The sequence below is a fragment of the Hyla sarda genome, chromosome 1, assembly GCF_029499605.1.
Source record: "Hyla sarda isolate aHylSar1 chromosome 1, aHylSar1.hap1, whole genome shotgun sequence".
NCBI classification, from domain to species: Eukaryota; Metazoa; Chordata; class Amphibia; order Anura; family Hylidae; genus Hyla; species Hyla sarda.
Window position 1 is genome coordinate 236,235,059 of NC_079189.1, and position 12,899 is coordinate 236,247,957.

The 12,899-nt window shown below is 42.5% G+C and overlaps 1 protein-coding gene across 15 annotated transcripts in view; it reads left to right on the forward strand.

Moving 5' to 3' along the window:
• CSGALNACT1 (chondroitin sulfate N-acetylgalactosaminyltransferase 1) overlaps window positions 1-12,899 on the forward strand; it is a 487,912-nt gene that overhangs the window by 40,536 nt on the left and 434,477 nt on the right. For 4 of the 15 annotated variants that reach the window (XM_056569185.1, XM_056569168.1, XM_056569193.1 and 1 more), the window contains exon 1: window positions 9,966-10,347. The exons of the other annotated variants lie outside the window; for them this stretch is intronic. The gene's annotated coding sequence lies outside the window, so the exon portion shown is untranslated. Of the gene's footprint in view, window positions 1-9,965; window positions 10,348-12,899 lie in introns of those variants that run through there. 15 annotated transcript variants of the gene reach the window in all.

The window sequence follows — 12,899 nt, forward strand, 5'->3', positions numbered from 1 at the left end:
AGATTTGGTATCTTTTACGGGCTTATTCTGAAGAAAAATAAAGCATTTTGAAGTTTTATTGCAAGGCTGTGTGATTGCTGGATTCCTTTTTACAAGTCATCACATCCGGGGTAGGGAACAGTGCAGACTAGTATTCACCCCAACCATTTTCCCTTCATACTTAGACAATCATCCCCTCCAAGTGAGCCCCTAGAATGGACTAGGTTCACAGGGCGTCAGGGATGTCAGACAGTCAAGGACAATAACACAAATGCAGATAAACAACAAAATCAGTAGATAAGGGGTTAACCAAGGACAATGCAGAAGTCAGAAACCAAGAGGGCAGCACAGTACAAAATCAAATCCAGAGGCCAAGTTAGGACAAAACAAGGGTCAAACCTTGAAAGTTACATCAGGTCCAACTCAGAAGGCAGAAGTCAAAGTCAGGGAACAGGCTAAAGGTCAGAACCCAAGGAAAGCTGAGTGTAACACAGAATGCTAAGAAACTGTGCAAGAAGACCAATCATTGGCATGGCAGAAGGGCAGCTTCTGATTTAAATATCTAGCTCAGGGAGGTATAAGCACTGGAAACGCCTTCACCTCCCAATTGGATAGCAGGTCTTGTCAGCAACATGACACAACCGTACACAGAGCGGGGTTGGTCATCACGTAGAAAACTCCTAGCGGCAGCCCCCAGCAGGGACCGGACATGGCATGGGAACAAGGGCGCGTATGTTGATGACATTAACATAACAAATACCCTGACCAGCTGGGACAATATATTTTAACCCCTTAAAGGGGTATTCCAGGCCAAACCTTTTTTTTTATATAACAACTGGCCCTGGAAAGTTAAACAGATTTGTAAATTACTTCTATTAAAAAATCTTAATCCTTCCAATAGTTATTAGCTTCTGAAGTTGAGTTGTTGTTTTCTGTCTAACTGCTCTCTGATGACTCACGTCCCGGGAGCTGTGCAGTTCCTATGGGGATATTCTCCCATCATGCACAGCTCTCGGGACGTGACATCATCATTGAGCAGTTAGACAGAAAACTTCAGAAGCTAATAACTATTGAAAGGATTAATATTTTTTAATAGACATGTGTCTCTTTAAATTGTAATAACTTTAGAACGCTTTTTCTGAGCGGAGCGATTCTGAGATAGTTTTTTGTGACATAGTGTACTTTATATAAATGGTGCATTTTTGTTGACAAATGCAGCATTTTTTGTGAGAAACTCCAAAATATTGTGAAAAACTGGAAAATTTCTGGCGTTTAAAAACATTTTTTTTTATGGTGTTCACTGTGCGGTAAAAATTATGTTATGTTTATTCTGTGGGTTGGTACAATTATGGCAATACACATTTTATATAGCTTTTTATGTTATTTTTCCTTTTCTGAGCAACATTTTCTTCCCCTTTTTTGTGTTATCATTTTCCGACAGCCGTAACTTTTTTATTTTTCATCTGACGCCATTGAGTAAGGGCTTATTTTTTGGAAGACAAGCTGTACTTTTTTTTGGTATCATTTTTGCGATACATGCTACCTTATGATCTTTTTTATTCCACTATTTGTACTTTTTTTGTAGTTGTTTTTTCACAGCATTCACCTTACTGGATAATTTACATTATAGCTTTATAGTACACGTCCTTACGGACGTGGCAATACCTAGTGTGTATAGGATTTGTGTTTTTTTTATGATACTACAGGGTTTTTATTGGGAAAGGGGCATATTTTTTTTTTTTTTACACTTCATACTGTTATTGAAGAACCTTTTATTTTTATTTTTTTCACTTTTTACAGGCTATACTATGCTGCAATACATTTGTACTGCAGCACAGTATAACCTGATAAGCTGCACACACTACAGCCTGTGCGATCCAGCCTGTGGCTGGATATCACAGGCTTCCATAGCAGGCAGACAGGAGGTCATCTGACCTCCTGCTGCCATAGCAACCAACGGCGACCCGCGATCTTATCGCGGTGCCGTCGTTGTAGAACAGGGTGAGCACCCTCCTGCTGTCAACGCTATAGATGCCGTTATCAGGATAGATCATAGCATCTATGGCATTAATGCTGCCGCGACTGGCATAATCACGGCCCCGGCAGCTGTGGTGGGACCCCGGCTGTGACAGCCGGGTCCCGCCGTTGATCTCTTGAGCTGTGCACGGCAGAGCAGGAGATCGTCAGGACGTATGCATACATCCCAGAGCGCGAACATGTTGGGTGCTGGGACATATGCATACGTCCTATAGCGGGAAGGGGTTAAGGAGCATTTACATAACAGTTATCTCAGCATATACCCTGGCATTCCTCCGGAAAGGTTTTAAAGGGGTACTGCAGTGGAATTTTTTTTTTCCATATAAACTGACTTCAGAAAGTTAAACAGATTTGTAAATTACTTTTTAAATTACTATAAAAAAAAATCTTAATCCTCCCAGTACTCATCAGCTGCTTATACTACAGAGAAAGTTGAGTTGTTCTTTTCTGTCTCACCACAGTGCTCTCTGCTGACACCTCTGTCCATGTCAGGAACTGTCCAGAGTAGGAGCAAATCCCCATAGCAAACCTCTCCTGCTCTGGACAGTTCCTGACATGGTCAGAGGTGTCAGCAGAGAGCATTGTGGTCAGACGTTTAAAAAGAAAAGTACTTCCTGTGGAGCATACAGCAACTGATTAGTACTGGAAGGATTAAGATTTTTAATGGGAGTAATTTACAAATCTGTTTAACTTTCTGGCACCAGTTGATATGAAAAAAAAAATTCTACTGGAGTACCCCTTTAATATCCAAAAGTTACAAATAGGATACATTTGGTTTATTATGGCCATGCCACAGGCACACAGGGATATATATCTGAAGACCTTTGATGGTATTACATAGTTACATAGTACAGTTGAAAAAAAAACACATGTCCATCAAGGAGGGGTGGAGATGATGAAGGCAAGGGGTATGGGTGGATGAAAGCAAAGGGGTATGAGTGGATGAAGACAAGGGAATGTGATACTATATTTCTAAATATGGAAAAAAAAATATTTTACTCTGAGAATTTGTCTAAGCCTTTATACTGGCACATACCCTTGGTAAAAAAAATACAGGAAGTGTGGACGGGACGGGAGAATTTTTTTATCCATTAATATACACATTCTTTAACCAATGTATACATATAATGGTATTACCTACATTATACAAAATGTTTTTGCAAATGACAGGTACACAAAAACGCACACTTTAGAAAACTTCTGTTTTGGGATTTTTTGTTAGCAAAGTTACATGTTTTTTTTTCTCAAGTTTTTGGTGGTGTTTATTTTAAATGCAGAAAATCTGCAAGCGAATTATGTTGCTACCCACTGAAGGCAATGGGTAACATAATACGCTTGCAGCTTTTCCGATGTGGAGATTCTGATTATGGAATTCACCAGTGGAAAATCTGCAAGCAGAATTGCAGCTACGAGAAACCTGCTGGGAACCTGAGCCGATAAAAAAATGCTGCAAGCTGCATTTTTTGTGTACTCAAATCCTGCTAAATGAATGAATACCAGATGGAAACCCAACAGACCCCATTAGAGTCTATGAGATCTGTTTGGATCCGTTTTTCTGTAGTGAACAAAGGGTGCCTCTGAAGCAGATTTAAAAATGCCTAAGATATTTACCACAAAATGCCTTAAAAAATGCCATACCTACAGAATGCTGCGTTTAAAAAAAAAAAAGAAATTCCATGTAACCAAAAAACCAGCAAAAGTGAAGAAAAAAAAAAAAAAAACATTGTTTGCAGGTTGAACTTGGTGGACTCTTTTTTCAACCTTATGAACTATGTTACTGAGTTACTAGTCTATTTTATACTTCTATCTTTTGTATTTATGGCTGAAAAGTTTGACACACAGCATTCTTTCATATTGTTTTTTGAGTGAAAGCCGGAAGGGGATTCAAAAGAAAAAGAAAGACAATATAAAGTAAAGAAAACATTTTTTTCCTCCTGTCTGGTGATTCTTTAATCAGGTGACTTAACCTGTTCAGGACGCCGGGCGTATGCATACGCCCTGCATCCCGAGTCCTTAAGGACGTGGGGCGTATGCATACGCCCGTCGGAATTCTGGTCCCCGCCGCTAGCCGGTTGGGGACCGGAATGCCTGCTGAAATCATTCAGCAGGCATCCCGGCACATCGCCCAGGGGGGTCCTGAACACCCCCCCATGTCGGCGATCGCAGAAAATCGCATGTCAATTCAGACATGCGATTTTCTGCTATTCTGGGCTGATCGGGTCTCTGGTGACCCGATCACCCGGAAAATAGCGATGATCGGAGCTGTCAGGGACAGCCCCGATCATCCTGAGGGCTAGGAGTGAGGTCACAGTCCTGCGATCTCCTCCTATCCCCTGCCATTGGTCAGAACTGATTCTGACCAATGGCAGAGCTGGACAGTGGGTTGCCATGGCCACCCCCGTTCTGCCCACCCCTGGATGTCGAGGGGAACATGGACAGAAGATGGAGGCTGGTACCTGGTGGAGAAGATGCCTGGGGACCCCCCGATCTTTGCTGGAGACTGCTGGATCCTGGCTCAGGTAGGGAATCGACGGTGGGGGGGGGAGAATTGAAAGTGAAAGTAAAGTGATCTTTGCTGTGGCAACCACTAGGAAGGCCAAACAGGCATGCTGGGAGTTGTAGTTTTGCAACATCTGGAGGGTCACAGTTTGGAGATCACTGTTACAGTGGTGCCCAAACGGTAGCCCTCCAGATGTTGCTAAACTACAACTCTCAGCATGCCTGGACTGCCCAGGCATGCTGGGAGTTGTAGTTTTGTAACATGTGTCCCTTCAGATTTAGCAATTTTCATGAAATTTTGGAAAATTGCTGCTCTACTTTGAAGCCCTCAAATTTTTTCAAAAAGCAAAAATATGTCCAGTTTATGATGCCAACATATAGTGGACATATTGTATTTGTGAATAAAAATAAAATGTATTGGGAATATCCATTTTCCTTACAAGTAGAGAGCTTCAAAGTTAGAAAAATGCAAAATGTTCTAAATTTTCATGAAATTTTGGGATTTTTCACCAAAAAAGCATGCAAGTAATGCCGAAAATTTACAACCAAAATAAAGTAGAAAATGTCACGAAAAAACTATCTCAGAATCAGAATATTCGGTAAAAGCGTTTTCGAGTTATTAATTCGTAAAGCGACAGTGGTCAGAATTGCGAAAAAGGGCTCAGTCCTTAAGGTGAAAAAAGGCTGCGTCCTTAAGGGGTTAAAACTTTATCATAAAATTTTGTTTAAAAAATTTAAGATATCAGTTGTAAATTTATGTTCTGGTGCCCTTGTAATTGACACACCAGGAAGTACATTTACATTCTAAGAGGCGTTCCGACTACAAAGCAGACATCAGCAATTACACAGGGGTCCAATGGGTAAAAAATGTGGCCAAAGGTCTCCTCACCTGCTGCTCCTGTACTATACAAGTAGGTATCACTGCAATGCAATGCATAGCACTAACCAGTAATATCAATCCAAAGATTGGACCCCCTTAAGAAGGAAGTTTTTCCAAAACGGCTGGAGGGGTGGGTGGTCAGTGGCCTGGTGTTGTTGCTGCTACATGTGGACATGGGACGCTGCGGAAGAAGCCTTGAGCGAAACGTCGATTGGTGGAAGCATACTGTCTGTACCTGGTCCACTTGGTAATATCTGCTACTACTTATAGTGTATTAATACTTTGTATATCTATATGTTTACCACTCTCTGCTATGCACCTTTGGCACTTTTTGCCTCTATTCTTGGCACTTTTTGCCTTTACTATTTTATAGCATATAGATAGTATTTGGGATACTTAGACTTGTTTTACTATAGCATTTCCAACATTGTGGTCCCATTTTCTATGTATGCTTCCATTCTTTGTTTGATTTTCCACTAGTCTTATTCTTCCCATATATGTATTTTATGAATTTTATATGTATGTCTTTTTTTCTTACTACGGTATATTAATAAAGTGTCAAATTATTGATTCACAAACGCCTTTTTGCTTCTTTGTTTCTTTATATCAGTGTTAGGCGTGGATCAGTCATGCATGGGGATTATCTATGTTTAAAGTACATGTGGGTATTGTTTATCTCCGCTGATATTTTTTTGCTATATCTGTTTGCCCTTACCAGTTATAGGTGTTGAATACTGCATAAGGGTTTTACCCCACGACATTTAAGTGAACTAACTTTGAATAGCAATTGCACTTCATGTATTTCATAGCATACTTGTTTGGCTGAACCACTGTCACACTGTGTTCCAGTTGCCATTTGTCTTTTCTTACTATAGTATGTTTAACTTAGTATGTTATCTAGTTTTTTTTTTTTTTATCTGATACTGTAAAGAATGTTTTTATACAAGTATCTGCCGCAATGTCATTTTTAGCGTAAAGTTCACTTCGTAAAAACAAAACCCCTCAAAATTTTTACAATTTTTTTGGAAAACTGCCATGTATGAAGCCACTCTATGTGATGTCACAGACATGGCCTGGAGTTATCAATCTGCCTGAAACCAAAACGGTTTGTTTTTTTCCATAACAACCAATCACAGCTCAGCTTTCATGTCTTAAAGGAGTAGTCCAGTGGTGAACCCAGTGGTGAACAACTTATCCCCTATCCTAAGGATAGGGGATAAGTTTGAGATCGCGGGGGGTCCGACCGCTGGGGCCCCCTGCGATCTCCTGTACGGAGCCCCGACACGCCCGGCACGAAGCGGCGACCGACACGCCCCCTCAATACAACTCTATGGCAGAGCCGAAGCGCTGCCTTCAGCAATCTCCGGCAATCTCCGGCTCTGCCATAGAGATATATTGAGTGGGTGTGTCGGCCCCCGCTTCGTGCGGAGGTCGACACCCGCTATCTGGCCGGAGAGCCTGGCCCCCGTACAGAGAGATCGCAGGGGGCTCCAGCGGTCGGACCCCCCGCGATCTCAAACTTATCCCCTATCCTTAGGATAGGGGATAAGTTTTTCACCACTGGACTACCCCTTTAAGGAGCTCTGCTGAAATGAATGCTGAGCTGTGAATGTCTGAAAACAATTTTGGTTTCAGACAGATTGATAAATCTGGGTCAGTCACAGTACAGAATCTTGACCCAGAGATATTTCGGGGTTGGGATTTTGTCTGGAGTGGGCGCTGGCAAAACACGCTGGCACTGGAAATGGTCGGAAATGCACCATCTTAGATGGCAATGCATTTTAGAATGGATTCCACCCAAAAAATTTACATGTTCATTTTTTCACCAGAGCCTGGGGTCTGGAATTTCTGCAGCAGAAGGTCCCCCGTTAAAATTCCGTAGTATAAATGACGCAGCAGGATTCCATTGAGAACAATGGGAGGCAGCTGCACCTTATTTTTCAAGTGGAATTTCGCTCAGAAAATACATAGTGTAAATGGACCCTTAGGGTATGCTCACAAGTGGTGGACATGTTGCAGATTTGTTATGGATTTTTATTTTTTAGAAGTTTTTGGGGAAAATTTGTTGCAAATCTGCAGCATATCTCCCATGTGTGAACAAACACTTGAAGAGAACCTCGCTGGCTGTTTGTCTCTGCTGTATAGAGTTAAGAAAAATAACTGTAAATGGGTTATGCTGTGGCTGGTATCCAGTAATGGAGAAGGGGACACAGTGGCTTCTAGTCACACATGTTGCCCCCTCTGCCAATCACACTTTCCCCTGCTGCCAATTAAGCTGGTCTGGGCAGAAGGAAGGTGTAGTGAGCGTGACTGGAAGCTGCTGCATCTCCTCCTCTGTGGCTGGATACCAGTCACTTCTTCACAGCATTTGCACTGTTCAAAGTCCTGCTTCTTTTATTTTAAAGAGAAGCTGACAGCTATTTCACCCACACTAAAAGGTGAAACAGAAGGGACAGGACAGGCGGAATATCGATGAGGCAGGGGAAGCTGCGCAAGCCAGTTCTCCACCCCCAGTGCCTGCTGGAGCCATATAGCAAGGAACTTCTAATAGGCCGAACTTCAGACATATGTAACATAAACATGTAAGTAACGCTTCTTTTTACAGCTATTCACCAACACTATAACCCAATATATTGGGTTTAGTGTGGGTGAAATAGCTGTCAGATTATTTTTAATCATATCGCCAAGCAATGGGTATGGGCACTTTGGTGCTTTCCACCATAAAAATCTACTGAGGAGTTGAGCTGGGTTATGTGTGCAAATACAGCAACACGTAGTAGTGGTACATTCGGGCCTGCCCTACAATGGGTTCCGCTGGGTCCGGGGCGGCAAATTGCCGCCCGACAAGATTTTTTGCCCATTTGTGACCAATGACGGACTTAATGATCGCAGAGCACACAGATCAATGAGGTTCTATGGAATTTCATAGATCTGTATAAGGAATCTGCTGCTTCCTCCTAAGGCTAACTTTCTACTTGTTTTGAAATTTTTTTGGAAAAACACCAATTGTGCCGCATGGTGTTTTTTTCAGCCAAAAAATGCGGCGGACAGATGTTAGCTGTAAATCAATGAGAAATCGCAAAATTCTTATTCCACTTGGTGTTTTTCACTTTGGCGTTTTTTTTTTTAAATCCTTTTGCCGTTTTTTCACTCTTTTTTGGCATTTTTTTTTAGCTCCTTGGCGGTTTTCCAAAATAGCAGCATGTTGAGCCACGGCGATTTTTTTTGTCAAAATTGTGGTGTTTTTCTCCCATAGAAGCCTATGGGAGTGAAAAAACGCCAAGAAAAACGATATGTGGGTTTTAACTTTGGCGTTTTTGCAGGCAGTTTTTATTCTTTTTTGGACTTTAGCGATCCAAAAAAGTGATGGAGATACCTTTTTTTTTAAAAAAATTCGTATTTTTTATAAAAAAAATAAAAAATTAATAAAGATACAGTAGTGAAGGAAAAAATTGCATCTAACGAAATGCATCTTTTTCACTTTTCTTAATTTTTCATTTTTTTTAGGTAGTACTACTACTCCCAGCATGGAACACACTGGTCCATGCTGGGAGTAGTAGTACTACCTAAAAAATTAAAAAAATTGAGAAAAAAAGTGAAGCACACACACACACTTTATTAAAAATTAATTAAAATGTTGTTATAAAATATATAAATTTAGTTAAATAATTTTTTTGCCATCCCTACTGCATCCTTTTTTTGTACCCAACAAATTTGGGGTACCAAAAAAAAACTGCCAAGGTGGAATTTCCACACAAATGAAAAAAACGCCAGAAAAAACGCCAGACGCATGAAATTGCACTGCCGTTTTTTCAGGCGTTTTTTCTTGCGTTTTTTTTTAAACCAAAAAACACAGGACAAGAAAAACAAGTAGAAACTTAGCCTAAAAGTCCCCTAGATAACAGCTATGTTGATATATTGTGCCATGACCTTGCTGTATTTCTTTATTCCTTTTTTTTGGGGGGGGGGGGGGGGGGGGGGGGGCGTTGCAATCCCACAGTTGTTGTTTGATTTGTCTATATATTATGGAAAACTTTAATAAAAATTTATAATTTAAAAAAAAAAAAGTCCCCTAAGGGACCAATAGTGTAGAAAAAAAAAAAAAAAAGGTTTAATAAAGGTTAAAAAAAAAACACAAAAAACAAACAGCATTTCACTCCTGGACCCAACCAGCACAATGTCTTGGGCCGGCCCTGGGTATATTGCTGCCTAACTTCACTATTCACATTCAGGGTTTTTAGAAAGCTGGACTACAACTCCTGTAATAAAACTGTGGGCAGATTTACAGGAGACTGGATAGAATGTTTTAGGGACTACTTTGAATTAGTAGGGGATTTATAGTAAATGGGGACTTTTATAGTACGCTTTTTAATTAAACGATAAAACACATTTCTTATCGTCTATTTCATTTCGAGTAGATTCTAATGCTTTATGTTTGAGGCAGAATTTTCCCTTCAGTCGGTTATTGTACCCAGTGTTATTCATACCTGTGACCAGTAGGTGTCGCTGCTGCCATGTCCCAGTGACGTGAGGAGCTGCTGGCAGACAGTCTTGGCATTGCTGAGGCTGGGAGAAGACACAATCCACACACAGCGCTGCCCGTCATTGTGCTCATTCAGCCGGGGCTGGCCTGTGACTCCCACCTGTGCCCGGTGTCCCCTGACAAGGAACCTGTGCAGTCCCTGCTGTGTAGTCCCATTCTGGTAGCTCAGGGCGTGTTTTCCTCACTCCTCTCACTTGCTGAGCTTGTTCATCTAGTTAGTAGGAAAGTTTACCGGCAAAGCATGGTGGATGCCGGCAGCCGATCCCAGCGCCGATTACAGGAGCAGTGATGTAACATTGGGTTCTATGGATTAGGATCGATCTGCAGCCACATGGCATGGATGTACTGGGCACAGCTGCGGGCACCAACTTCTCACTAACAGGAGCTGGCACCGAACTTCACCCTACAGGTAAACTGCCCAATACCCTGAATGTTTTCTGCTTCTCTATGCTGTCCCTGCCAGGGGACCATGTGCCAGCTGACATGCCATGATCATAAAGAGGGCTTTATTCATGAGCATGAACCTCAGCAATGGTTATTACTTTAGATGTACTTATTTATTATTCATGATGACAATTCTCTATGGCACTACAACAGTGGTCTCAAACTGTGGCCCTCCAGATGTTGCAAAGCTTCAATTCCCAGTATGATCACACCTGGTTGTTGTAGTGCAGTGGTCTCAAACTGTGGCCCTCCAGATGTTGCAAAGCTTCAACTCCCAGTATGATCACACCTGGTTGTTGTAGTGCAGTGGTCTCAAACTGTGGCCCTCCAGATGTTGCAAAGCTTCAGCTCCCAGTATGATCACACCTGGTTGTTGTAGTGCAGTGGTCTCAAACTGTGGCCCTCCAGATGTTGCAAAACTTCAACTCCCAGTATGCCCGGACAGCCAACGGCTGTCCGGGCATGCTGGGAGTTGAAGTTTTGCAACATCTGGAGGTCCGCAGGTTGAAGACCACTGGTATTGGAGGTTATACTCAAAAGAGTTGTAGTTTTGCACATCTGGAGGTCCGCAGGTTGAAGACCACTGGTATTGGAGGTTATACTCACGGAGTTGTAGTTTTGCAACATCTGGAGGGCCGCAGGTTGAAGACCACTGGTATTGGAGGTTATACTCACGGAGTTGTAGTTTTGCAACATCTGGAGGGCCGCAGGTTGAAGACCACTGGTATTGGAGGTTATACTCACGGAGTTGTAGTTTTGCAACATCTGGAGGGCCGCAGGTTGAAGACCACTGGTATTGGAGGTTATACTCACGGAGTTGTAGTTTTGCAACATCTGGAGGGCCGCAGGTTGAAGACCACTGGTATTGGAGGTTATACTCACGGAGTTGTAGTTTTGCAACATCTGGAGGTCCGCAGGTTGAAGACCACTGGTATTGGAGGTTATACTCACGGAGTTGTAGTTTTGCAACATCTGGAGGTCCGCAGGTTGAAGACCACTGGTATTGGAGGTTATACTCACGGAGTTGTAGTTTTGCAACAAACATCTGGAGGTCCGCAGGTTGAAGACCACTGGTATTGGAGGTTATACTCACGTGTCCCCGCTGCTCCGGACCGTCACCGCTGCCCTGGATGTCGTCTTCCATCGCTGTCGCCGCGTCCCTGGGGTGTCCCCGACCTCTGCTTCCCCGGCATCCTCGCTTTCCGTCGCTGCCATCACGTCGCTACACACGCTGCTCCTATTGGATGACGGGACGGCATGCACAGCGACTTGATGACGACGATGGAGAGCGCTAATGATGCAGGGGATCCCGAAGAGGACGCGCCGGAGCCCCGAGGACAGGTAAGTGATCGTCAGCGGACCTCTGAGAGGCCATCGTATGTTGAAATGATCGTATGTCGTGGCCATCGTAGGTCGGGGGGGTCACTGTAATTCTTTCAGATCAGGTACAGTGAAAGGGATCTTTTTTTGGGTAATGTCCTAAAGTGATCTGGTATCAAAGAGGCGATTGACAATAGAGGTACAGTACATAGATGCACCCCAAAAATCTCCTGTGAACAAATCAGTTATAGGAAGTTGCCAAAGTAAAGACAGATGTGACATCATTCTAAACTTGTGCCCCCCCCCCTCTTCTGCGTGCCCCTCTGATGGAGCAAAATGTTGTCCTTCAGCACCAAACCTCTAATACTTGGCACTGTGGCGACTGGTGATAATCTTCTATTTGTGATATTCAGGGGGCACAGAGGCATGGAGAACTGGCAGTCACACCTAAATGATTTTGGCACTGTCTGGCAAACAGGATAAGAGAGCCTGAAGGGCTTCTCTGTTTATAAATATAACACCAGAATAGGTGATACTGTAACAGTGGGCTGCATACTGTGGACCTCCAGATGTTGCACAACTACAACCTGTATGCTGGAGTTTGTAGTTTTGCAACATCTAGAGGTACACAGTTTGCCAACCACTGTGTTATAATGTAACACTGATGTAGTTAACCCGTTTGTTAACTTAGGTCCTTTTATACTATGCTCTATTACAGTGGTCTCCAACCTGTGGACCTCCAGATGTTGCAAAACTACAACTCCCAGCATGCCCGGACAGCCGTTGGCTGTCCGGGCATGCTGGGAGTTGTAGTTTTGCAACATCTGGAGGTCCGCAGGTTGAAGACCACTGCTCTATTATATATACTAAGAGTCTATTCACATGAACAGTATCCTGCAGATTTGATGCTGTGTTCAGTCATTTGCATTGAAATCTGCAGCATCAAATATGTGCAGGATATTGTATGTGTGAATACACCCTTCAGTTCACTCACCCTTATATTTTCTGCAGATTTGCTGGAGCAGATTTTGCTGCCCATTGATTGTCAATGTGCAGCAAAAATCAGCAGCAAAAATAAAGACGTGTAAACTGACCCTTAAAGGGGTATTCCAGGAAAAAACTTTTTATATATATATATATATATATATCAACTGGGTCCAGAAAGTTAAACAGATTTGTAAATTACTTCTATTAAAA